The following is a 27,112-nucleotide window of genomic DNA, read 5'->3' on the forward strand; positions in this document are numbered from 1 at the left end:
TACCGAATCTTTATGTCCTAATATATATTGTCCGCTTCATTGTCATGCACAACACCCTTAATGTCCTATTGGTGTGAGTTCAAGTCCCAAGCACAACACTGCATTTTCCCCCTCCATATGCCATTAGCTGGGCTCTGAAAAATACTACCCACCTGCAAAAGGATCCCTGTAAAAATAGTTAGCTCGCAAGCATGCAAGGGCAAGGTGACGTGGCAGCCATGTGATCGGTTTTTACCTACCGGATCGGTTTTGGCCTTATTTGATCAAATTAGTGAGTTTATGAACTAAATTGGATCGCTTTCCAAGTTGTTTGCCGAGTGCTATTTCTCCCCCACTCGGCTTAGAGTGAACATAAGCCGATTACCCGATAAATAGCTCACGGCTTATAGGCTAACACACGGGGAAACGGGATTTTCCTGTAGGGTGGACTAGTTACACATTTCACTCTTACACGATGAAACATCAGAACTTCTTTCCATTCGTTCTGTCTTTGAATGCTATAGACCTGTCAGCTATGGATTTTTAACTTGGTGGAAAATACCTTTTTGCCACATTACAGAAGGCTACTTTTCAGCTCATGTGCTCCCTCCGCCCGGAACTACATTCATTTGAGCGACAAGTAATTCCGGACGGAGGTAGTAAGAGCTGCCTGTTTTGATCAATAATATTTGTAAAACATTATGAAAAGCTGATGGTAGCATTGGTGTGATCCCTGTGAATTGTAAAATCTTTGCCTCTAGGACCAAGATGTGGAATTTCTTGTAAGATCTTTGCCTCTTGGGTCTTGGACCAAAGATCAAATGAGCACTGAACTAATGACATTATCAGGAATTCCCGATGCTAAACCACCTAATCTTTTCTGGAACTATTTGTCCAGGCCTTCTCTTCTTTCCTTTGTTATCAATTGCATTTTCACCTTGTGGACGAGTATTATGCTGCCAGGTGAAATTGGAGTAGCACTTGGTAGTAATTTACAGGGAACTAATTAACGATAAAGCATCATTTCTTCGAATCAGATAAGAGCTCCAAAATACGACGATTAAACCTGATACAAACTTAAAGATGGAAATAAAGCGGACATATAGAACTTCTCAACGGAATGACCTACATCATCAGACTAATCAGTGACACGGACGAACTGAATGCAAGACCCCAACAGCAAGACGAGGACAAGACGCTCCGATGGCGACACCACCATGACGTGCAAGGGCGAACCGGCGCACGATCTCAACTAGTTCAGCCCTTCGGGCCGCTTCTTCGCAAGGAAGACATCAGTGAGAAGTGAGAACCGTCTTTGACTGCAGAGGCGCCTTCAGAATATCCAAACCCTACACATTGGAACGCCAAAAATGTTGAGCGGGTAATCTTCATATAGTAATTGCTTTGTGACAGTTGTGGAGTTGTTACCTCGGCATAGCCAAGCTGCACGGTCTTCTCCTGGAGCGAGCGGATGTCCGTGACGCCAAAGGTGTTGAGGAGGGTGATCCCAGAGATGGACGACATGGGCGACGCATTGAGGTCGTCCATCACAGTGTAGGTCACAATCCCCTGCACGAAGCCGGCGCCAGCAGCACGCCGCCCCCATCCTAGCCGCCCTCCGACTCCTCCACAAGCGGCTGCATCGAGGTTTCCATGCTACGATGGCAATTGGTGCACAGCAAGCCTCTTACGCTGGCGTAGTTCCTGCCAGTTGTTGTTGCATCGATAAAGAACACCGACAGCATGCTCCGGCTCGGGGAGCTGAAGCAGCTTGCCCGTATCCCAACCACCGGCGGGCGTGAGCAGGACGTTCTTGGCGTCATCACGGCAGACGTAGGTGTCGTCGAGCTTGTCAACGCTGCCGTATAGGTTTCCCATGCTGCCGGCCATGGAGTCCACGGTGAGGAGCTTGACGATGGTGCCGACCGGCAAGGTGAGGAGCGAGAAGAGGAAGTCGACAGGACTGAGGAGCTGGGTGCAGTTTTTGTTTTAGTTGTTAAATTGAGCTTGTGGCTCTGAAGTTAGACAGGGAGGTGGCTAGTTTTCATTGCCCTTAATTTGTGGCCGTCTTTCTTGTAAGAGCATCTTCAACAGGCGCGCCAAAAGACGCGTCGCGCGGTAAACCCAGCTTTTAGCGCGCGCGGGACGTTTTGCCGCGCTCCAGCGGTGGCAGGAAACTCGCGCGCGAGGGAACCGCTTGCGCACGCGCGCGAAAAGGCGGCAGCTCGCGCGTCATTTTTGGCGCACCGTTTCCAGCGCGCCTATAAAATGCGGCGCGGCGCTCGCTACGCGCCTTCTCCACGACTCCGATTCCTCTTCCTCTGTCACGCGCCTTTTTCACAACTCCTCTTCCTCCTCTGCCACGCGCCTTTTCCACGACTCCTCTTCCTCCTCTGCCACGCGCACCTCCACCGCTCTAGCGTCCCGCCACCGACACGCCACTATGCCGCCGCGCCGCCGAGGAGCGTCAGGCTTCCGCGGCGTCCGCCTGCGCCCCAACAGCGGGTACTACTCCGAGATACGCTCCGGCGATCTTCGGCTCGGCCTCGGCACCTACGGGGCGGCGCACGAGGCCGCCCACGCGTACGACGCGGCGGCGTGGCGACTAGGCAGGCCACGCGGGCAGATGAATTTCTAGGACGTCTACACGCTCCAGCAGGCGCTGGTCGTCGCCCCGCCGCCTCGTCTTAACACGGTAGAAGACCGTGCGGAGCACGCTGAGCGGCAGCGCCGCCTCCTCGTCGCCCAGAAGGACGAGCGGGTCATGGGGGAGTGGCGCCGGCGCCACCCGAAGGACGTCGCCTACGAGCAAGCCTACTGGGCAAGGCGCCGCGAGGAGGACACGCGAAGGCGCCGCAATTCGCGGTTGGAAAGACGTCGGCGGAAGGCATTGGCGAATGCGCAGTCGGATATCGTTGCAGCAGGTGGGAGGTCGTTCTTCACGGAAAACGATGATCGTTGGTTGGACATATGGCTCGATACCTCGGACGACACCGACAAGTACGACGATGGTGATGATGATAGCGACTTGGAGTAGTTTATCTAGTTGCGCCGTAGTTTATCTATGCTTTCGAACTATCTATCTAGTTGCACCGATGTAAAATACCTTTGTATCTTTTTTATTTATGCAATCTATCTAGTTTTTATTTATCTATGCTTCCGATTTATCTAAAAATAAAAAAATATTGCGTGCGCGCTGCATTTTTTGCGCACTGCTAGAGTGGCGCGCGCGCTGCATTTTAGCGCAGCTGCTGGAGCCAGCGCTGCGCGCCGCGCCAAACCAGGCGATGGGCGCGCGGCAAACCAGTTTTTTACGCGCGGCGCGTTCGGCGCCTGTTGGAGATGCTCTAATAGCTGGCTACTAGTCTTTAGTTTCCCCTTTGCTTTAGTGCGCGGTAGTGTTACTTCTGTCGTTTCTTTGATGTACTGAACTGTTGTGATTTCTTTGCTTTGCAATGGAATCGGGGCTGGGCCCTCTTCTTCTAAAAAAAAAAGAGGAAGTCGACGACGTCCTTGCCGGCCTCAGCGTACAGGACGCGGTGGGCCTTGGTGTCCACTAACAGCTTCAGGCTTAGCTTGTGCCCACTGGTACTACAGATTTTCTCTGTAGAGGTCATGTTAACGATCGACTTGGGATCTTGGAGTGGGCAAGCAAGCGCCGTATATATGAGCACTTGTGAACAGGAGACTTCAAGACCGCAGAATATGAATGTGCGTGCATTCACAACCACTAGTGGGAAGAATCTCTAGAGGCTCGATCGGTGTGGCAAGATTATAGGACGAGGACGAGCAAACGTTACGTTAATCACGGGCATGCAATCTTGCACACGTTTCGTTTCCGAACAGGGCTGCTTCTTATTGGGCTAAAACCCAACGTGCTCGCCTGGCCGACCCAACATGACGTACTGGCGCTGCTTCTGAATTTTCGTCCCTGATCTGAGTGATTAGTCCCATACTGCTGATGTAAACTTCACAACTGCTCTTTATAATGTTGATTCTTAGTGCTGTTGACACCAAGCGGACAGCTTGGTAAGCTACCAACAGAAAATTGCAATCCATGATAATGATTCTTGGCTGTGACATTGTCGCAAACCATCTCCTTTGACACACCGACATGATGTGTTCGTATTTTTTCTTTATTCGGAAGTAAATTGAATGACCAGTATTGTTTCTGTTATTTATTTATTTACCTAGATGCATCAAACACTCGTGCTACGGAATTCTTTAATTCTACTAGCCATCATAATCCATTAGAAGCAAAGAAGTGTTTTGCTGCGCCATTTTAACCTTTATCATCATTGTATTAAGTATTTTTCTTGTTATATTGTACTCCCTCCATTCCTTTATATAAGGTGTATTTTTTGGGACGCGGTGACCAAGGCACGAAATTGAGAAGAATTTTGGATAAAAATACCCTTAGCAAATTAGGTAGTTAGTAGCTTAATTAGCAGCAATTAAATAACCAAAGGCCTAATAAAAGGCAACTAAATCTCGCTGCACCAGAATAACATCAATTGGTGGGATTGCAGAGAGAGAAATCTGAGTGCATGCAATCAGGAGAGAGGTTCTTTTTTTACTACCTTCCTATTAGAAACTACGTATTTTTTTTTATCAAAGGTAGGTAATGGATGGTGGAAGGGCATGAACGGAAAACTAAAAATAAAAAAGAAATACACCTTACATTGTGGAATTTTTGGGAAAAACAAATACACCTTAGATAGAGGAACGGAATAGCTCAATAATACACCTTAAACAAATGCGCCTTATATACATTGTCCAACAAAACTAAATAGGTCAATAATATGAAACTATAGTCCACGGTAATACCGATGACTTTGTTATATCTATGATATTATGATACTAGGTATGAAACTCCCATTATGACCAGCCATAGAAGCATACACGTATTTTTCCACGCCATTTAAACCTTTGGCGTCATTGTACTAAGTTTTTTTTCTTGTTATATTGTATATATATTATCCTACAAAACTAAATAGGTCAATAATATGAAACTACAGTCCACGGTGATACCGATGACTTCATTGTCTCACAACCTTTCTTAGCACACCGTCTTGGTGTGTTCAGCTTTCCCCCCCTTCATTCTCAAGTAAATTGATTGAACAATGTTGCTCAAGATTTTTTTTATTATAACAAGCTTTTCCCCCTTCATTCTCATGTAAATTGAATGACTAGTGTTGCCTAAGCTTTTTTATTATAACATTTTTTTTAAATACCTTTATTCTCAAGTAAATTGAATGACTACACAGTAATACCGATGACTTCATTATCAAATAAAAGAATGTTGGTTTGTTGTAGAGACCGTAATCAGTTTTAGAAAAAGCACTGGATGTAGCATAATTTAGAAAACTCGAAGGACATATGTAAGAATGTAAACAAAGAGGAAGATGATCTGATAGATTGAGAGCTAACAAACTCGCAGTGTACAAAAAAACACCAGAGCATCATTCTTTTGGCATCACAAAACACTCGATCGTTCAAAAACGAGCATGACTATGAACAAAATTTTTGCAGCCCCATGATGTAGAAACCAATGGCCTCTAGCAAAGATAGCATAAACTACTTAAAAATCGTAAAAGGAGCATAATGCAGATGTGAAGTTTCTGCACCCGAGCTCAAATGAGCTCAGGTGAACAGTAAAATCAAAAAAATATTTAACAAATGTTCAAAGAAATCTGAAATATTTTTATGGCAAACTTTGACAAATGTTCTAAGAGTTTGCAATGTTTCATCATGAAATCACATTTGTGAAGTCGTGGCACAAAAAAAGATACTCTAAAAATGCTACTTTCGAAAGCATTTGGAGCACTAATTTTGTTTTTTTTTCACGACTTCCATAAAAGTAATTTTGTGATGAAATTTTGCAACGTCTTAGAACATTTGTCAAAGTTTCCCATAAAAAAAATCATATTTTTTTGAACATCTTTTTTACTGTTTTTGGAGATACTGCTCACCACGAGCTCATTTGTGCTCAGGCATACAAGGGCAGCTTACCAGTGTTGGACACGTCTAACCAAACCTAACCGTACTTGACATCCTAATACAAACTCTACTCGCCAACCAATGAGTACTTGGAGCATAATTGGTTTGCTACCAATATTTGGCTTGCCAAATGTTGACAATACCAAGGGGCTGTTTGGTTCTTGCCTATGTGAGCCCTGCCAATCGTTGGCTAGCCAATTTATTGGCGCAGGATTCGGGCGCCCCAGACTTGCCAACTTTTTGGCGTCGAGCTGAACTTGGGAAGTGGGAGTTGGCTGGGCGCACCAAAATATTGGTTCCCATCCAAACCGGAAGCCAGGCTTGGTCAATGACCAATTTTTTGGTTTGGCAGTTGAGGGCTGCAATCCAAACAGCCCCCAAGACTTGCCAACTATTGGCAACTTTATGTGAGACGGGTAAAACAATTTGTAGCCAAACAAGTAGTTGCCAATATTTGACACAACGCCAAACGTTGGCATGCCAATTTTTGGCAGCAAACCAATTATGCTCTTGGATAGTCAGGAGGATAGCGGTATCCTTAGGCCACTAGGATTCAAGTCCTAGACTTCACATTGGTGCTCGCATTTTTATGAATTTATTTCAGGGCTTCTGATGATGTGCGTTCACTGGATGAAGACGTTCTACGAGGGTGTCGGTAACGACTTTGTCAATATCAGGATGATGTGCCGGCCCAGTCTTTTAGAGATGCTCATAAGAGTAGGGTGTGTGCGTGCGTTTAGAAAAGTAGATATATATACATATATATGAGCGTCTGCGTTGTACTGTATTAAATGAAAGTAAAAGCTGTACATAATTTGTACCTGACATGACATGGACAAGCAGTCAAGCACCAGTACTCGGTACATGTACACAGCTAACAGCTGGACTCGTGACATGTAGCACTAAGTGCACTTAGACAAACTTTGCATCTAACTAAAACTAACACTTCCAAATCTAAACAATCAAGATTTCGATTAACATATTTAGTACTCTTTTTCAAAGAGATTCAATAGAAGAAATCATGAAAAATCATCGTGATCACTGATCAGTTGTGGTCGGTATTCCGGCACGGCATCTCCGTGTCCGGCCGTGGCGGCGCAGGCCTAGGATTCTAGGGACGCGCATGGGAGTGGGAGCCTCGTCGTTGAAGAAGCTGAGTTTGCAGCGGTGGAGCTGCGGGTTGTAGTTGACCCAGCGCATGAAGTCGTGGACGCACCGCTGCCTGTCGCCGGCGTCGCCGGGGATATCCTGGACCAGTGACTCCACGTCGGACCCCAGCGCCCGGAGGCAGTAGGCCCACGCCGCGGCGCCGTTTGGGTGGTTGGCCAGCACCGGCTTCACGCGGCGGCCCAGGTACCCTCGCGCCCACGCCGTGTCGCCGCGCCTGAGCGCGTCCGCGAAGCGCTGGAGCCTGACGACGAACAGCGCGGCGGACGCCGCCGGCGTGCCCGCGTCCCCCAGGAACGCCGACACGTACTCGTCCGCCGCCCGCCACCGGCCGGCCTCCAGCATGCTCGACACGCGGCGGAGGTCGAACCTGAGGCGCGCCTCCTTCTCCAGCGTGTAGGCCGTCGCCTCCAGGCCCCGCGAGTCGAGGAACGCGCGCAGGCGGCGCAGGACGACCCACTCCGACTGCCGGTCGGTCGTCGCCGCTGGTTTTGTCGCGATTCTTCTGAACCTCGCCTCCTTCTCCAGCGCCCGCGCCGTCGCCGTAAGGCCGCGTGATTTGAGGTAAGTGCACGCGCGACGCAGGACGATGCGCTCGGACTGTCTGTCCATGATCGCCATTATTGCTATCTAGGAGTAGCTAGCTAGGTTGGTATACTTTGTTACGTACGTGCGCCTCTCCTCTTTCTCTCTCTCTCTCTCTTTGCGCAGAAGAAACGAGTTCGCTTGGTTGTGCGTCAGCGCACCCAATCGCCCCTGCCATTTATTCATCTGATCAACTCGCCGATTCCAGTTTGGAGTCGGAAGGTGGTGATGTGAGAGTTCTAGGCGGCCCCGGTTTCTAGCAGATAGGTCATTGCCGTTGGATGCCACGAGGAGATTCGTTTGTATTTTATCGGTCAGCTCAACAAAAATCTGCATTGTCAGTCAACTCAACTCAATTAACCGATGGTATCTCTAAACAGTCTCGTTAAATCTCAGTGACTGAGACTTCATTATGTCTCAGCCTTTTAGACTCTCAGACTCTCACTCGATGTTATATTCACGAGATTTTTGTTTTTCACCACCCTGGCTCCAGCTTTTATGTTGAAGCCAAACCAAACACAACATCAGTGAACGTACTCAGGGCAGACATACACGCCTAACCCAGAAAACAAATAGAAAACTATACCCCAAGTCTCAAAACGCCAGGAATGGGTACACAGACCCAGAACTAAGCAGTTAAAAAGGCTAAGATGATCAATACAGTGCCGCGCCACCTAGATCAGTTGCATCGCAACCGACGAGAGAGAACCCTGGGAGAAGGCGATCTTCCTCACCAGCCTAGATCCGGCCACCGGCCAGAGCAGCAGAGGCGGCGTTCGGGCGAGCCCCCAGACCACCTTGCTAGAAGCCGCCAGACTTGATCGATCCGCTCCTACACACAACACCTCCCATAGATCGCATGATCCGGTCACGCTTCTCGGCACGTCCTCCAAACCAAGCCAGGAACTCCATTAAAACACAAGTTGATTCAACACTTACAAATGGCCCAAAGAACAGCTACATGTAAGACATTAACAACAATATGTTTGCTACTTTTTGATGGAAATGATTCAGATCTACTATCAAAACTCATCGGAAGTATAAAGCGACAGCCAGGACCCGAGACGAGACAACCCTCCCGTCCCTCCCCCGTGCGGCAGCGCCACCCCGCACCGGGGAGCCCTCGCACTCCTCCTACAGCCTCGCCCCTCCTCCGCTCCCCTCCGCCGCCGTCGCCCGGGGCGTCACAGGGCAAAGCCCTTGTGGCGTGGCGGCGGCGGCGGTTTCTCCTCGGATCTCGATCTGGTTGGGAGGCGGCGCTCCTCTCCGGCCAGATCGGCGGCGACATGGAAGTGGTGCGGCGGCGGCGGGGGAGGACGGCACCAGCAACAGCGTATCTGGCCTTGACCCATGTCGGGCTAATTCGTTGTGCTACCGTTCTCAATCGCCGTCGGCGGGGCACTGCTCCTGGACTTGATCTACAACACGAGGATGTCTGGGGCGCCGGCCCTAGGCTTGGTGGTGGTGGCCTTCTTCGTCGGAGTTGGTCGGTCGGCTGGCTGTGCTCGCATGATCATGCAGTGACCGGCGGCTTGGCCGGTCGGCGGCGGCGGAACTTGGCCGGTGGTAGCGGCAAAGTTCTGTCCGGTTCCCGGGGCGGCGGCCTTGGAGGGTGGAGGCCGGTGAAGCTCGGGCTTCCCGCGGCGGCATGTCGTGGTGCAGTCCCTATCCAAGGCGGATCTGTGACGACGATCTGCTATGGATTGGTTCGGATCAGAGACGACAACGAGCGCGCGGATCCTTCTCGGCGGCTCTCGCGGCTTGGTGAGGCGGGGTGGGAGCCTTCCTCCTAGGCTCCAGTGGTGGCACACTCAGGCAGTGGCCGGTGCGCCAGGGGTCCCACGGTGGCACTGTTGCTGCGGTTGGTCGCTGGATCTAGGCGGCTGGATCTGGGGTTTTGAAGACGGTCGAGATGATGCACAGGTTGTTGGGTGGATTTCTTGGGACGGATCCGGGTGAAAACCTGATCTTCGGTCGACGGCCAGAGCCGGTGATGACGATGCCCTTATCATCGTTTCCCTCATGAAGGCATCATCGAGGTGAAGCTCCCAACTCCACTCAATACCTCCGGGGGAAACCCTAGATCAGCTGATCGGATGTTGGCGGCAATCATGTGTCGTAACCCCCTTTGGGGGCGGCATTCTTGGAGGTGTACTCGGCTTCGCGGGACCAGCGGACGGCTTCTTTGGTGGAGCGGTGCTTCATCCATACATTGATGGCGACGGATCTGGACGGCGCGGCGTAGTGCAGATTCGGAGTTCGATGTGGGAGGATGGACTCGTGTAGGAAGACGATGCTATCTGGCGTCGTGGTGGTGTCGATGGCTGAGAGACCTCGCACGGTAGATGCAATAGTACGGCTCTGAAGATGGACTTGTGGCAGGTGGCTGCGGCGGCCCCATACCCAGCAGGCGTCCTGGTTGAGGAGTGCGCCGGACTGGTAGGTGCCCCATACCAGGCAGGCGTCCTGGTTGGGACCTCAGGTCTTAGATGTTTAGGTTTGGCTGCGATGTCTGTTTGGTATTAGGCGCAGACTATCAGCGCCCCTTCATCAATTGGATAGGTGTAGCGACAATTTTTGCTTAGACGGTGGCTTCAGTCTTACTGTTGTATGACTTTGTAAGGTCTTGTGAGAATAATTAATAAAGTGGCCGCATGCATCGCCCAGATACAGAGGCCAGGGGTCGTCCTCCTTTTCTAAAAAAATCGGAAGTATAAAGCACCTCAAACGTAATAAAAATCACATACAGGTTCCGAGACCACTGAATACCCACTACCGCCGCAAGAACGAGCCGCCAAAGCGTGGTGGCCACGGCTTCCCTATCGGAGCCTGCTTGAACATGTTGACAAAGCTGGGAAATCTTCGTCCACGTGACCCTAAGGACCAGCGCCCTTGAGTCACAGTCGTCCTTGTTGAACCCTTGAATAGATCCGAAGAATCTGACAACAAATCTCGCCACATGACGAGGAACCGGCCTAAACTCAGCGCAACAAGGAGATGGTGCGAATTTATGCCAGAGCTCCGTCAACTATGTCCAGATGGATGAACTCGAGGATGATCAGATCCCGGAAGACAAGCTCGCAAAAGAAGCTTCGCCATCCTCCCGAGCATCGCACCTGCAAGGACTAAAAAACCTACTTATCACCGCCCACAACTCTTTGTGTTCTACTCGTGCATATCATCTACGCATAGACCTAGCTCTGATACCACTGTTAGGAATCATTGCATGGAAAACAAAAGAAAATCTACGCACACATAATGATCTATCCATGGAGATGCATAGAAACGAGGGGAAGAGTGTGTCTACATACCCTCATAGACCGTAAGCGGAAGCGTTTATCAACGCGGTTGATGTAGTCCTACAACTTCACAATCCGTCCCGATCAAGTACCGAACATACGGCACTTCCGAGTTCAGCACACGTTCAGCTCGATGACGTCATCGCCTTCTTGATCCAGCAAGAGGGGCAAAGTACTAGATGAGTTCCGGCAGCATGACGGCGTGGTGACGGTTGATGATTAGAGCAATCTCCGCAGGGCTTCGCCGAGCACAACGAAAACTATGATGGAGGATAAACTAGAGGGGACATGGTTGCCGGCACACGGCTTGATGAATCTTGATGTGTCTTGGGTGCCAGCCCTTCCCCTCTATTTATATGTTGAGCCTTGGGGTCGAAACTTTGAGTAAAAAGCCTCCTCAAAGTCGGTTTTGCCCGCAAGGAAGAGTCCTTCTCAGACTTCCAGGACCAGATGCCACAGTCCTTTGCGTCTGATACGTCTCCATCGTATCTATAATTTTTGATTGTTCCATGCCAATATTCTACAACTTTCATATTCTTTTGGCAACTTTTTATACTATTTTTTGGGACTAACATATTAATCCAGTGCCCAGTGCCAGTTCCTATCTGTTACATGTTTTATGTTTCGCAGAAACCCCATATCAAACGGAGTCCAAACGGGATAAAAACGGACGGATAATTATTTTGGAATATTTGTGATTTTTGGGAGGAAGAATCAACGTGAGACGATGCCCGAGCTGGCCACGAGATAGGGGCCCACGCCCACTTAAAGTGGGCGCGCCTCCCACTCTCGTGGGCCACCCGTAAGGCGGTTGATGCCCTTCTTTGGCCGCAAGAAAGCTAATTTTTGGAAAACGATCTGGGCGAAGGTTTCAATCTAATCGGAGTTACGGATCTCCAGATATAAAGAAAACGGTTGTAACGCCCCGGATACAACTTTCCATAATTATAACTCCAACTCTTGCCATTTCCGGCTATGTGATATATTATTTTCTCTGTGGTTGGGTTTTTGTCTTTTGTTTTGCTTTTTGTTCATGTCATGCATCTCATCTCATAGCATCATGAGCATTGCATTCTCATGTTTTCATAAAACTTGCATCCGCTCGTAGTTGCCGCTTCTTCCGTGTCTCGGTTGACCTTCTCTCAGATCAACCAGACCGCTCTCTTCTCTCTCTTTTCTGAGCTCATCAAACCCCTTGCCTTCGTTGACCGTTCCGAGACCAACCAGGTTTTTCGAGTCCCTCTCGTGGCTGCTTAATCTTTCTCCACAATACTCAACCCCTCGCGTGCCTAGTCCGAAAACTTCTCCCCGACCTGACCCGGCTGTCATGACGAATGGATCCGGATCATCCCCAAACATCTATAAAACATCTCTGTTTCTTATTTAGACAGTCCTAACCTATTTTTCTCAGCCGTCCGATTACGATCGGAGGGTCATTCTAGCCCCTTCCTAAAATTCTTTTGCTATATAAGCAGACCAACCCTAGATCCTAGGAGCCTTGTCCCATCGATCCCATCGCGCCGCCGCCACTCCTCCAGTCCCCTCTTTCTTGGGATCCCCTCCTGATCCAGCCCACCAACCAACGCAAGCCACTTCTTCCCTCGATCCCGAATGGATCGTGTAGCTGCTCGAGGCCTCGAGCAGGAGCGCTCGGCCTCGTCCCCTCGCGCCGCCGCCACCGGCAACCAGCACCACCAGGCCGTGCCCAGCTCCCTTCCTTCCCGTGCCACTCTCTCGAAATCTCTCATCTCTCTCGCCTCACCCTCTCTGTCTCTTCACAGGGAACGAGTGGGAGATGGCATGGCCGCCCGCGGAAGCTCCGTCGTCGCCGGGATCAAGTTCCTCCGGCCCCGACCTTGGATCCAACGTCTCCAGCCTCCCTGCTGCCTTGCTCGCCCGCGCCAAGACAGACCTCGCCTCTGCTCCACCTCAAGGCCTCGCTGTCGCTGCCGGACTTCGTCGGTGAGCAGCGTTGCCGCCCGCCTTTCCTGTCGTCCCTCTTCTTTCTCTTCGCTTTGCTCTTCCTCACTCAACCCCCTGTTTCTTCTGCCCCAGCAGGAGTCAAGCCGCCGTCCAAGCCCGTTCCTGGACAGATCTGCCGTCCTGGAGACCCGCGCCCCTGCCGGACCTCCCTTGCTTCGCGCCAAGTCTGCCGCCGTCGTTCTGCTAACGGAGACGAGGACGAGCACGAGCCCTTGCCTCCTGCCGCGTCCGCGGCCTGCCTCCTCTCCGGCGTCGCCCCCAAGCCCCACGTCACCGGCAGCCGTTCCCGCCATCTGTCGCCATGAACCTGCTGCTGTCGCCTCTGTTCTTCAGTAACGAGTAGCAGCTCGCTCGCCTCGCCTTGCGTTGACCGCGATCTCGCCAGGTCCCGCACCGTGGCCCAGCTCCTGTAAGCCGGCCTGCCTTGGCCTCTCCACTGATCTGGGCCAACCCAGCTAGGTGAGCTGCAGCCCATCTCTAAGCCGCACCCAGTGCTTCTGTCGGGCCAGCCAGATTCGGCCCATCTCATGTTTTTTTTTTCTGGACGATTTTGCGATTTAAACCAGTGCATTAATAATTACAGAAAATGCCCCTGTTTTAAACTGCTAATAACTATTTAACCATGCATCCAAATAAAACATGTCTTATATGCAATATGCTTAGAATTTCATCTACTTTAATAATATACTGCTTTCATCCATGTTTAAAATGGTTAAAATGCTGTTTGTTTAAATTTGATCAAATGCCATGCTAATATGATTTATTTCATAACTAAATAACCGTAGCTCCAATTTTAATAAACTTTATATGTAAATGGGGTGGAAAAATGCCTAGTTTAACATGGTCCACTTTATTTTCCTGTTTAACAACCTTAAAATATGGTTTTAGGCAGAACAGTACCAAATTCAAAATATGCATATGTGGATTTTCCGGAATTGTTGTTTGTTATTTTCGGCCTCATTTAAACTTGCCTAAATAGTTAGATTACTTATGCTTCACCCCTTGCTATGTTTAAAAACCTTTAATATTGTTGGGTACATAAACAAGAGAGAACTAAATATTTGATGTGGTGTTTCGGCAATATGCAACTCGTTGCATACTGAGCTCCACTTAACTTGTAATATTGTTTGTTGCACTTTGCCATGCCATGCCTCATTAAACCGGACATGCATCATAATTGTTTGTGCATCATGCCATGTTTATGCTTGTGCATTTACCATGTTGTTGGTTTCTTTCCGGTGTTGCTTCTTAGTTCCGGTAATGTTGCAATTGTGAGGATTCGTTCGACTACGTCCGTTCATCTTCTTCATGGACTCGTTCTTCTTCCTAGCGGGATTTCAGGCAAGATGACTGCTACCCTGGATCTCACTACTATCATTGCTATGCTAGTTGCTTTGTTCAATCGCTATGCTGCCTACCTATCACTTGCTCTTCAAGCTTCCCAAATTGCCATGTTAGCCTCTAACCTTTTCACCCTTCCTAGCAAACCGTTGCTTGGCTATGTTACCGCTTTTGCTCAGCCCCTCTTATAGCGTTGCTAGTTGCAGGTGAAGATGAAGATTGCTCCATGTTGGATTATGTTTATGTTGGGATATCACAATATCTCTTATATTATTAATGCATCTATATACTTGGTAAAGGGTGGAAGGCTCCGCCTTATGCCTGGTGTTTTGTTCCACTCTTGCCGCCCTAGTTTCCGTCATATCGGTATTATGTTCCCAGATTTTGCGTCCCTAACGCGGTTGGGTGATTTGTGGGACCCCCTTGACAGTTCGCCTTGAATAAAACTCCTCCAGCAAGGCCCAACATTTGTTTTACCATTTGCCTACCACCTATTACCTTTCCCTTGAGAGTAATTAACCCGAGGGTCATCTTTATTTTAGCCCCCCCGGGCCAATGCTTGTCTAAGTGTTGGTCCAAACCGAGCGATGTCCGGCGCCCCCTGGGCAACCAGGGTCTATGCCAACCCGACGTCTTGCTCATCCAGTGTGCCCTGAGAACGAGATATGTGCAGCTCCTATCGGGATTTGTCGGCACAGTGGGCGGCTTTGCTGGTCTTGTTTTACCATTGTCGAAATGTCTTGTAACCGAGATTCCGAGACTGATCGGGTCTTCCTGGGAGAAGGAATATCCTTCGTTGATCGCGAGAGCTTATCATGGGCTAAGTTGGGACACCCCTGCAGGGTATAAACTTTCGAGAGCCGTGCCCGCGGTTATGTGGCAGATGGGAATTTGTTAATGTCCGGTTGTAGATAACTTGACACCAGATCCGAATTAAAACGCATCAACCACGTGTGTAGCCGTGATGGTCTCTTTTCAGCGGAGTACGGGAAGTGAACACGGTTTTGGGTTATGTTTGACGTAAGTAGGAGTTCAGGATCACCTCTTGATCATTGCTAGCTTCACGACCGTTACGTTGCTTCTCTTCTTGCTCTTATTTGCGTATGTTAGCCACCATATCATGCTTAGTCGCTACTGCAACCTCACCACTTATCCTTTCCTTAACCATTAAGCTTTGCTAGTCTTGATACCCATGGTAATGGGATTGCTGAGTCCTCGTGGCTCACAGATTACTACAACAACAGTTGCAGGTACAGGTGTGCGATGATCATGACGTGAGAGCGATGTTTGCTTGTTTTGGAGTTCTTCTTCTGCTTCTTCTTCGATCAGGGGATAGGTTCCAGGTCGGCAGCTTGGGCTAGCAGGGTGGATGTCGTTTGAGTTTCTGTTTGTGTTTCATCCGTAGTCGGATGGTGCTCTTATGTAAGATGATGTTGTATTCGTGTGGCATTGTATGCCTTTTGTATGTATCCCCATCTATTATGTAATGTTGATGTAATGATATCCACCTTGCAAAAGCGTATCAATATGCGGTTCTATCCTTGGTGGGACCTTCGAGTCTCTTTAGGATAGTATCACATATTGGGCGTGACAACGGTGCCAGGGGAGAATCCCAGAACGCAGAAACAGAGAGATAGATCCAATCTTGGAGGGGCTATCGCCCCTCCCAAGCCATGGGAGCCAAGGACCAGAGGGGAAACCCTTCTCCCATCTAGGGAGGAGGTCAAGGAAGAAGAAGAAGAAGGGGGGCTCTCTCCCCCTTGCTTCCGGTGGCGCCGGAACGCAGCCGGGGGCCATCATCATCACCGCGATCTTCACCAACACCTCCATCATCTTCACCAACATCTCCATCACCTCCCCCCATCTATATTCAGCGGTCCACTCTCCCGCAACCCGCTGTACCCTCTACTTGAACATGGTGCTTTATGCATCATATTATTACCCAATGATGTGTTGCCATCCTATGATGTCTGAGTAGATTTTCGTTGTCCTATTGGTGGTTGATGAATTGCTATGATTGATTTAATTTGCTTGTGGTTATGTTTCTGTCCTATTATGCCCTCCGTGTCGCGCAAGCATGAGAGATTCCCGTTGTAGGGTGTTGCAATACATTCATGATTCTTTTATGGTGGGTTGCTTGAGTGACAGAAGCATAAACCCGAGTAAGGGGATTGTTGCGTACGGGATAAAGGGGACTTGATGCTTTAATGCTATGGTTGGGTTTTACCTTAATGAATCTTTAGTAGTTGCGGACGCTTGCTAGAGTTCCAATCATAAGTGCATATGATCCAAGAAGAGAAAGTATGTTAGCTTATGCCTCTCCCACATAAAACTTGCTATCGGTCTAGTAACGTAGTCAATTGCTTAGGGACACTTTCACAACTCCTACCACCACTTTTCCACACTCGCTTTATTTACTTTATTGCATCTTTATCTAAACAGCCCCTAGTTTATATTTACGTGTTCTTTATTATCTTGCAAACCTATCCTATCACACCTACAAAGTACCTCTAGTTTCATACTTGTTCTAGGTAAAGCGAACGTCAAGCGTGCGTAGAGTCGTATCAGTGGCCGATAGGACTTGAGAGAGTATTTGTTCTACCTTTAGCTCCTCCTTGGGTTCGACACTCTTACTTATCGAAAGAGGCTACAACTATCCCGTATACTTGCGGGTTATTGTAACATCCCCAGCATCACACTACAGTAATCCCTTATGATCAGTGCCAAGTCATCTTGATTTACAAAGCTTAATCATGTTTGGGTAATATCTCAGCTCAAATCCCTTCTCTGAATTCTATTCAAATTCAAAGTGAAATTTGAAGTTGCAAAAACTTGCTAGAAAAATGTTCATTATTTAGCAGATATTTCAAAACAATTGATGTTAAGAAAAAGAACATCACTATGTTGCTAAAATGAGCAGTAGAAATTAATCAAGTGCAATTCTAGCATTTTAAAATGCTACTCCAATTATGAAAATTGCAAATGGATTCAAATAAATCCCAAGCTTATGGTGGCAGTGCACCACTGCCCCTAGTATTCGTTTTCACCAGTGGCACATTTTTGCAAAAGATAATTAGTGCAAAAGAAAATGCAAAAGGCTACTGTTAAATGAAAACAGAAACGTTTTAAAAAGAAAAAGAAAAGAGGAAAGGAAGCCCCTGCCTCCCTGGGCCTTGGCCCATCTGGACCAGCCGACCCAACCTAGATGGCCCACCTTCCCGATCGCTCTCCCCTCCCCCTATTCAACCGACCGAGGGCGCGCGCCCGCGCGTCGCCGCCGGACCACCTCGCCGTCAACAAGGAGGATAAGGCAGCCAGCGCCCCGACGCCTCGGGCCTCCTCCCCCACCTACCTCCATCCACTTGCCCGCTCCCTGCCTCACTCGCTCGCCTCTCCCTCTCCTCTCGTCCCGATCTGGACCTCCCACATGCCATCGTCGCCGCTGTCTACCACTACCGTGGCCACCGCCCATCCCGCGCCTCGCCAGCACGTCCACGAGATGCGTCGTCAACCTCTACCTCGACTACGCCTCGCCATCGAGCTTGGGAACGACCGCACGGTCGGTATCGAGCTCGTCCCCATCTTCTCTGTCGCCGGTGACCGCCGTCGTCTCCGGCCACCTCTGCGCTCCTAAGTTGTCGCAGGCTTTTCGTAGCCACTTGGTGAGCTCCTCCCTTCCTCCATTCTTCTCCTCGCACCGCGTTGTTCTCCCTAGCTAGCTCGTCGCTGTTGCCGTGAGCTCGCCGCCGCATATCACCTCACCGTCGTGGCCACCATGGCCTGAGCTCGTGTCCGAGCTCGTAGCCGAGCTCCTGGGGCTCGTAGGAGCCCGACTATGCTCTTCGCATCGCTTGTCGCGCCCCACATCGCCGTACCCACCAACGCCCGATTCCGGCGTCCGCCGCCGACGACCTAGCGCTCGAATCCATCTGTTTTAGCTCGTGCTAAGGCCACATATCGACGCGGGATGTTGTTCCCGTTCGAACGCGACCAACCGCCGTCGATTTGGTCGCCGGACGATGAAACCGAGCCCCTCCCGCACGCGCTGCTGCGTTTTGGGTCGCCGGAGCTGTCTCCGGCGCCGTCGCCGATGTGGCCTAGCAGGTGGGCCATATATGCCACTGACGCTGGGCCCCATGGGTCCCCGTTGACTGGTTCTACCAGTCAACGTGCTGACTGGGCTACTCTGTGACACTGACGTGCGGGCCCCACCGAGTAATTAGTTTAAGTAAACTGGTTTTATAATTAAAATTAATTAGTTTAAGACACTAACAGGTGGGGTCCAAGTGCTAATTAACCCTTTCTAGTTTTGGTTAAGCTTTGTTTAGCCCTCTGACTATGACATGTGCGTCCCACTGGCCCCACATGGCAGGTTTGACCCTGGTAAGCGAGTCTGTTGACTGCTGATGTCATGTCCACGCAATGCTGGCGTCATATTCCAATTCTGTTAAAATAAATAATCTCAGAAATTGTTTTGAAATTTAGAAATTCATAGTAATTAAACCGTAACTCCAATGAAAATGTTTTCTACATGAAAGTTGCTCATAGAAATCCAACGAATCTGGATACACGGTCCGTTTACCTGTCAGATGCCTCTAACTATCTGAACATGGAACCTTCCCCCTCCAATCATCTGTCTGACACAGGTCTGGAACCGGGAATACATTCCCGGTTGAATTCCCCCTTCACCTATATCATGTAGCCATACGTTAGGTCCCACCCGGCACAGCTTATTGCCATGTTATGCTTTGTGATGCTATGTTTGCTTTATGTTTACTGTTTCTTCCCCCTCTTCTCTCCGGTAGACCCCGAGATCGATGCTGCCCCTGTGATCGACTACGTCGACGACGACCCCTCCTTGCCAAAGCAACCAGGCAAGCCCCCCGTTGATCATCCCGATATCGCCCATTCCGTTCTCTCATGCTTGCATTAGATTTTGCTATTGTTATTGTTTGCTCCTATTCTGATGCATAGCCTGCTTTTGTAACCTGCTTATTGTTACCTTACCTGCTTATCCTAAGCTGCTTAGTATAGGTAGGTTAGTTATCCATCAGTGACCCCCACCTTGTCCTTGTTGCCCCTGCTTCATCATTGAAGACCCGATCAACGGGATCGAAGACCAGGCCCTGGCACCGCACATCACTTTCCCCTTAGTTGCTCGACACTGCTGGGTTACTATCGAGTGCCGAGGGTGAGACCTCTACAGCACTTCTGATGTTAACTCTGTAGTGTAGCTATTCGGTCGTGGTCATCGAGGGTGCTTCTGCCTTAACCACTTCCGGTACGACTCTGTCGTGAAACCCCTCAAGTGTGAACCTTGCGGGTGATTCCTCTTACGTTCACCTTGATGATTACATCGAGTGGAATTCACCGGGGGTGATTCCTCGGGTTTTCCCCTTGATGTTTAGACACACAGTTACTATGATTACTATGACTTTACACTAAACCATGTTACTAAAGACAGGTCGACCCTGATGGGTACCCGCGCGACCATAATTGCGAGTGATGTGGAGTCGAGTTGACCTGGAAGGTGCCCGAGAGATAATTACGAGGCATGACCGGGCATTCTTAGCCCTCGTCGCAAGTCCTCGAGACGGGGCAACGGGGTCATATCTTTCGTGAGTCTCTGCTTGTTACCACGCGTTCCTAATCCACTATGATTTGGATATTTGATCCGAGGGGCCTCTAGCCTGATAGCACTAAACATCACGTGGGCATAGTATGGGTGTTCTGCGTCGTATGCATCAGTCGAAGCTTAATAGACGTCAGCGACTGAGCAGCGTGCGCCGGGTTGGACTGCGTAAGCACCTGCCTTGTTGAAGGAGGTAGCTAGGTCTTCTCACCGGCCACGTACGCAATGTGTAGGAGTTTCCGGGGAGATGGCCCATGACCCCTAGGGGCATAGGTTTAGTCCAGCGTGCTGACCTCTCTGTTAAGTCTAGGTCGGGTTGCGGTGTATTGTTTGGCCGAGGCTGGGCATGACCCAGGAAAGTGTGTCCGACCGGAGTTAAGCGAGCGTGGTGGGTAAGTTGGTGCACCCCTGCAGGGAAGAAAACATCTATCGATAGCCTGTCCTACGGTAACGGACACTTGGAGTTGTATCCCGATCGATACAACTAGAACTGGATACTTGTGATGAGAATTGGATTGTGATGATAATTCGATAGTATGGCTCTGGGATTGCTTTCTCGCAGGGAGTCGAGAAAGGATCTCTGGCCGAGGTTGATAACACTACTACTACTTTACTTTATGCTACTCTACTCCCTCCTGTTTGCTGCAAGATGGTGGTTTCCAGAAGATGCTAGTCTTCGATAGGACTAGGCCTTCTCTCTATTCTAGCATTTCTGCAGCCCAGTCCACATATACAGCCTTTCTTTGATAATGTTGTATATGTAGTGTAGATCCTTGCTTGCGAGTACTTTGGATGAGTACTCACGGTTGCTTTGCTACCCCTTTTCCCCCTTCTTTCTTCTTTCTGGTTGTTGCAACTAGATGGTGGAGTCCAGGAGCCAGACGCCACCTTCGACGACGACTACTACTACCATGAGGGTGCCTACTACTACATGAAGACCGCCGATGACCAGGAGTAGTTAGGAGGCTCCCAGGCAGGAGGCCTTGCCTTTTCGATCATTGTTGCTTTTGTGCTAGCCTTCTTAAGGCAAACTTGTTTAACTCGTGTCTGTACTCAGATGTTGTTGCTTCCGCTGACTCTTGTGTATTCGAGCTTATGTATTCGAGCCCTCGAGGCCCATGGCTTGTAATATAAATCTTGTATTATTTTTAGTTTGTGTCTAGACTTGTGTTGTGATATCTTCTCGTGAGTCCTTGATCTTGATCGTACACATTTGCATGTATGATTAGTGTATGATTGAATCGAGGGCGTCACAAGTTGGTATCAGAGCCGACTGCCTGTAGGTGGCCCCCTTTCCAACTCCTTGGCCGAAGTTGAGTCTAGTCACTGAAAAAAACTTTTACTAACATTGGTTGTTTGTCTTACGGGCCCACGTCGCCATTGGGTGGTATTAGGATCCTTTACTCCTCGTCTATATTCCGGGACTCTGATCTCTCTTCCTTTCGGGTTAAAATTTTACTAACTTGACATTAGGTTCTCGTAACCACTTCATCCAGGAGAGACCCTTCACCACAAATGATCGACTGTTTCATCAGAAGACTCTGAAGATACTCCTCGATGAGTCCTGAGACCCTGTGCCCACTGCTTTGCAGTTCCTGGCCACTGATAAACTCCGATGGATAACTACTTACATTCGTCGTTCATATATTCATTTCAGTTACTCTCGAGTTCCATCCGACATATAGAAATACTATCCAACATTTCGAGAATTCTCTAAGCCTACTACCTTGCAGCTTCTTTCACACTACGGATAATTCCTCACATTTATCGGGGATCCATCCATCCCCAGTTGTTAATGTGTTTCTCAAATAACGCTAACCATTCTTTCGAGAACCCCATGCAATCTATTGCTTTGGAAAGTCTTGCTTGCCTGCATTATGGTTAATTCCATATGTCTAGCAACATTCATTAACGTCCTTTGCCTCTATCAATTTGAGCTTCTTGGTTCATTCTGTTGCGAATTCTCGCAATCATCAGTCGAACCCTAAAATTTGTTCTTCCTGCTCAGACGTCATTTTGGACCTGAGCAGGTTCTCAGGCAATCAAGTTGCAAATGATTGTCCATCTAGTTCCGAGCGTCTCCTTCTTATCCCTTGCTCTGGAAATCATAAACCCCTTATAATTGAGCACTGAATTATTCAGTTGCTTCTACAATCTGACGCCTTTGCATTCTTCCTCTTCTATTTGAGTACCGATACTCACATCAGATCCTTCGCCAACCAACTGATCTTTTGTTGGGTTATTATCCGACAGAGTCTTTCATATTCAATAACCTTGTGAGTCCTTTTCTCGGATACATAATGCCTTTGGTAAATGGTATCCTCTGCTTTGTCAACCTTGCTCTGCTTCCGAGCTTGAGTTCGTTACACATGCAGTTTGAGGTATATGTTCCTAAGATGCCCCGATGGGTTGAACATACGCCTTCCGTAATCTGTGTGAATCGAAAGTTATGAGGAATATATCTACTCGCGTTCTATTGGATAAATTTTCAACTCTACAACTTCTTCAAAGACGAGAAGTGAATGAAAGGTTATGCATTGAAGAAGTGGGAGTTGACCTTGAACCCTTGTGTTCATGCCCATGGACCCGATGTAGAACATATCATGGAAGCTGCTCATAAAAATAATTATTTCTTTGGTACAAGCTCATCTTGTATCTATGAATTGATCCTTTGCAATTGTGGTTCCGACCATATTTCCTCCTTGATTCCATTTACTGGATAAGTTAAAGTACTTATCCTCTGCAAATCATTCCCCCCGTCCAACCTCTACTCCGATTTACCTTCTGGCATTACACCTAGTACCTAATATTGGGAAGTTTTATACCCCATCACATCATTCCTAGCCTAATCGGCTATATTTTTATCGTGTCAACTTTTAACTGTGCTACCTTGTCCTTATGCCCGGAGCAAATTTCGATGATGAGTTAAGCTTACGTCGATCTTCCTCATCTTATCATTTCACCTCGAACAACAAGCTTGACTTCGAGCTTGTGTCGAATCCGGGGTTCTCAAAGCCTTTCACTTCATCCTTCCTTTTCTGCTCGATGACATCTTTATAGAGTCTCTCGACAAAATCTGTCGTGATCACTGTCTACACTTTGGCTTCTTCAGAGATGTCAATTGAATTCATGGCTAGAAATACCATCCCTGCCGATATCATTGATGACATCTTGAATTTCTACCAACACAGACCTGGTTGTGCTTGGTTATTCCTTACATTCTGAGATATCTTGGAATTGTTTCTTGGTATCTCTTGAGATCTTCGAACCCAATATTTACTTGACACCATATCATTGCCGCATCGAAGCATGATTGTGGTATTCCGAATATCAACAAGAACATCGGAAGCATAATGCAAAATCTTTCTCGTTCAATTACCCTCACATCATTGTATGGGTAATATCATGATTGTTCCCTCTCCCCATTATCTAAATGCTTTTGAACTTGTTGTCCTATCATGTATATCCTGCTCCGTCCTTGGGAAGGATATACTCCCAACTCTTATGTGTAAACACGTCTTCCTTTCCTTTGGGTTGTTTGATTTGATAATCATATTTTCCTTTCCATTGGTTTGTTTAACCCTTCTTGTGATCTATATGATATAACAAGTAATAATTCCCTGCTTATAAAACGCCCCGGTGTACAACCTTGTCAGTGAGACCCTGTTACTATTGTTGATGACATTCTAGTAGCCACCGATAGACGGGAACCTTGCCGATTGGTCCGCCTCGTTCAACGAGTAGGGAAATGGTTCTCTTCGTCCCTCGCCCTTGGTACCAATATTGTTGCCAACATAACTGACAGGCTATCCTCTGACATGCCATGCTATCATGACCGTGCAAGATGTCAGCACCGTTCCTACTTTTAACCCACCTGGTGGGCCCATAACCCACAGTTCCACAGGATCAAAACCTGACTCTCCTGTACATCCCTATTTTCCAAAATTGTTCCTCGCACTTGGCTTCATATGTAAATCACGAGCCACATTCCTAGCGATCTATTCTGGTATCAGACGCAATACCTATTCCCATTGCTCTGAACCCACTTCACCCTCTATTTCAGGCAACGAATGATTGCCTACCCGGTTGAAGCTTCTTATTGCACCTCCTTACCTTGTTCTCAACGAATTTCTTGAATTTCGACTCGAGAGGTGCCTCTATGTCATGTTCACTGAGATAGCCCCTAGGTACCTATCTTGTGCTGAGCTTCGTCCTTCCCGAGTCTTCCCCCCTTACTCCACCCCTTAAATCTCGGGACGAGATTTCTTGTGGTGGAGGAGATTTGTAACATCCCCAGCATCACACTACAGTAATCCCTTATGATCAGTGCCAAGTCATCTTGATTTACAAAGCTTAATCATGTTGGGGTAATATCTCAACTCAAATCCCTTCTCTGAATTCTATTCAAATTCAAAGTGAAATTTGAAGTTGCAAAAACTTGCTGGAAAAATGTTCATTATTTAGCAAATATTTCAAAACAATTGATGTTAAGAAAAAGAACATCACTATGCTGCTAAAATGAGCAGTAGCAATTAATCCAGTGCAATTCTAGCATTTTAAAATGCTACTCCAATTATGAAAATTCCAAATGGATTTCAATAAATCCCAAGCTTATGGTGGTAGTGCACCACTGCCCCTAGTATTTGTTTTCACCAGTGGCACATTTTTGCAAAAGATAATTAGTGCAAAAGAAAATGCAAAAGGCTACTGTTAAATGAAAATAGAAAAGTTTTAAAAAGAAAAAGAAAAGAGGAAAGGAAGCCCCTGCCTCCCTGGGCCTTGGCCCATCCGCACCAGCCGACCCAACCTAGGCGGCCCACCTTCCCGGTCGCTCTTCCCTCCCCCTGTTCAACCGACCGAGGGCGCGCGCCCGCGCGTCGCCGCCGGACCACCTCGCCGTCGACGAGGATAAGGCGGCCAGCGCCCCGACGCCTCGGGCCTCCCCCCACCTACCTCCATCCACTTGCCCGCTCCCTGCCTCACTCGCTCGCCTCTCCCTCTCCTCTCATCCCGATCTGGACCTCCCGCACGCTGTCATCCCACTTTCTACCACCACCGCAGCCACCGTCCATCCCGCTCCTCGCCAGCACGTCCAGGAGCCGCGCCGTCAACCTCTACCTCGACTACGCCTCGCCATCGAGCTTGGGAACGACCGCACGGTCGGGATCGAGCTCGTCCCCATCTTCTCTGTCGTCGGTGACCGCCGTCATCCCTGGCCACCTCTGCGCTCCTAAGCTATCGCAGGCTTTTCGTAGCTGCTCGATGAGCTCCTCCCTCCCTCCATTCTTCTCCTTGCACCGCGTGGTTCTCCCTAGCTAGCTCGTCACCGTTGCCGTGAGCTCGCCACTGCAGATCACCTCACCGTCGTGGCCACTGTCGCCCGAGCTCGCGTCCTAGCTCGTAGCCGAGCTCCTGGGGCTCGTAGGAGCCCAACTATGCTCTTCGCATCGCTTGTCGCGCCCCACATCACGGTAGCCACCAACGCCCGATTCTGGCGTCCGCCGACGACGACCTAGCGCTCGACTCCATAAGTTTTAGCTCGTGCTAAGGCCACACATCAACGCGGGATGTTGTTCCCATTTGAACGTGACCAACCGCCGTCGATTTGGTCGCCGGACGACGAAACCGAGACCCTCCCGCACGCACCGCTGCATTTTGGGTCGCCGGAGCTGTCTCCGGCGCCGTCGCCGACATGGCCTGGCAGGTGGGCCATCTATGCCACTGACGCTGGGCCCCATGGGTCCCCGTTGACTGGTTTGACCAGTCAACACGCTGACTGGGCTACTCTATGACACTGACGTGCGGGCCCCACCGTGTAATTAGTTTAACTAAACTGGTTTTATAATTAAAATTAATTAGTTAGTTAATTAAGACACTAACATGTGTGGTCCAAGTGCTAATTAACCTTGTTTAGTTTTAGTTAAGCTTCGTTTAGCCCTCTGACTATGACATGTGCGTCCCACTAGCCCCACATGGCAGGTTTGACCCTGGCCAGCGAGTCTGTTGACTGCTGACGTCATGTCCACGCAATGCTGGCGTCATATTCCAATTCTGTTAAAATAAATAATCTCAGAAATTGTTTTGAACTTTAGGAATTCATAGTAATTAAACTGTAACTCCGATGAAAATGTTTTCTACATGAAAGTTACTCAGAAAAATCCAACGAATCTGGTCAGATGCCTCTAACTATCTGAACATGGAACATTCCCCCTCCGATCATCTGCCTGACACAGGTCCGGAACCGGGAATACATTCCCGGTTGAATTCCCCCTTCACCTATATCATGTAGCCATACGTTAGGTCACACCCAGCACAGCTTATTGCCACGTTATGCTTTGTGATGCTATGTTTGCTTTATATTTACTGTTTCTTCCCCCTCTTCTCTCCGATAGACCCCGAGACTGATGCTGCCCCTATGATCGACTACGTCGACGATGACCCCTCCTTGCCAGAGCAACCAGGCAAGCCCCCCCTTTGATCATCCCGATATCGCCCATTCCGTTCTCTCATGCTTGCATTAGATTTTGCTATTGTCATTGTTTGCTCCTATTCTGATGCATAGCCTGCTTTTGTAACCTGCTTATTGTTACCTTACCTTCTTATCCTAAACTACTTAGTATAGGTAGTTTAGTTATCCATCAGTGACCCCCACCTTGTCCTTGGTACTCCTGCTTCATCATTGAAGACTCGATCAACAGGATCGAAGACCAGGCCCCGGCACCGCACATCACTTTCCTCTTAGTTGCTCGACACTGCTGGGTTACTATCGAGTGCCGAGGGTGAGACCTCTACAACACTTCTGATGTTAACTCTGTAGTGTAGCTATTCAGTCGTGGTCATCGAGGGTGATTCCTCCTTAACCACTTCCGATACGACTCTGTCGTGCAACCCCTCAAGTGTGAACCTCGCGGGTGATTCCTCTTACGTTCACCTTGATGATTACATCGAGTGGAATTCACCGGGGGTGATTCCTCGGGTTTTCCCCTTGATGTTTAGACACACAGTTACTATGATTACTATGACTTTACACTGAACCATGTTACTAAAGACGGGTCGACCCTGAGGGGTACCCGCGTGAGCATAATTGCGAGTCATGTGGAGTCGGGTTAACCTGGAAGGTGCCCAA

The sequence above is a fragment of the Triticum dicoccoides genome, chromosome 7B, assembly GCF_002162155.2.
Source record: "Triticum dicoccoides isolate Atlit2015 ecotype Zavitan chromosome 7B, WEW_v2.0, whole genome shotgun sequence".
NCBI lineage: Eukaryota > Viridiplantae > Streptophyta > Magnoliopsida > Poales > Poaceae > Triticum > Triticum dicoccoides.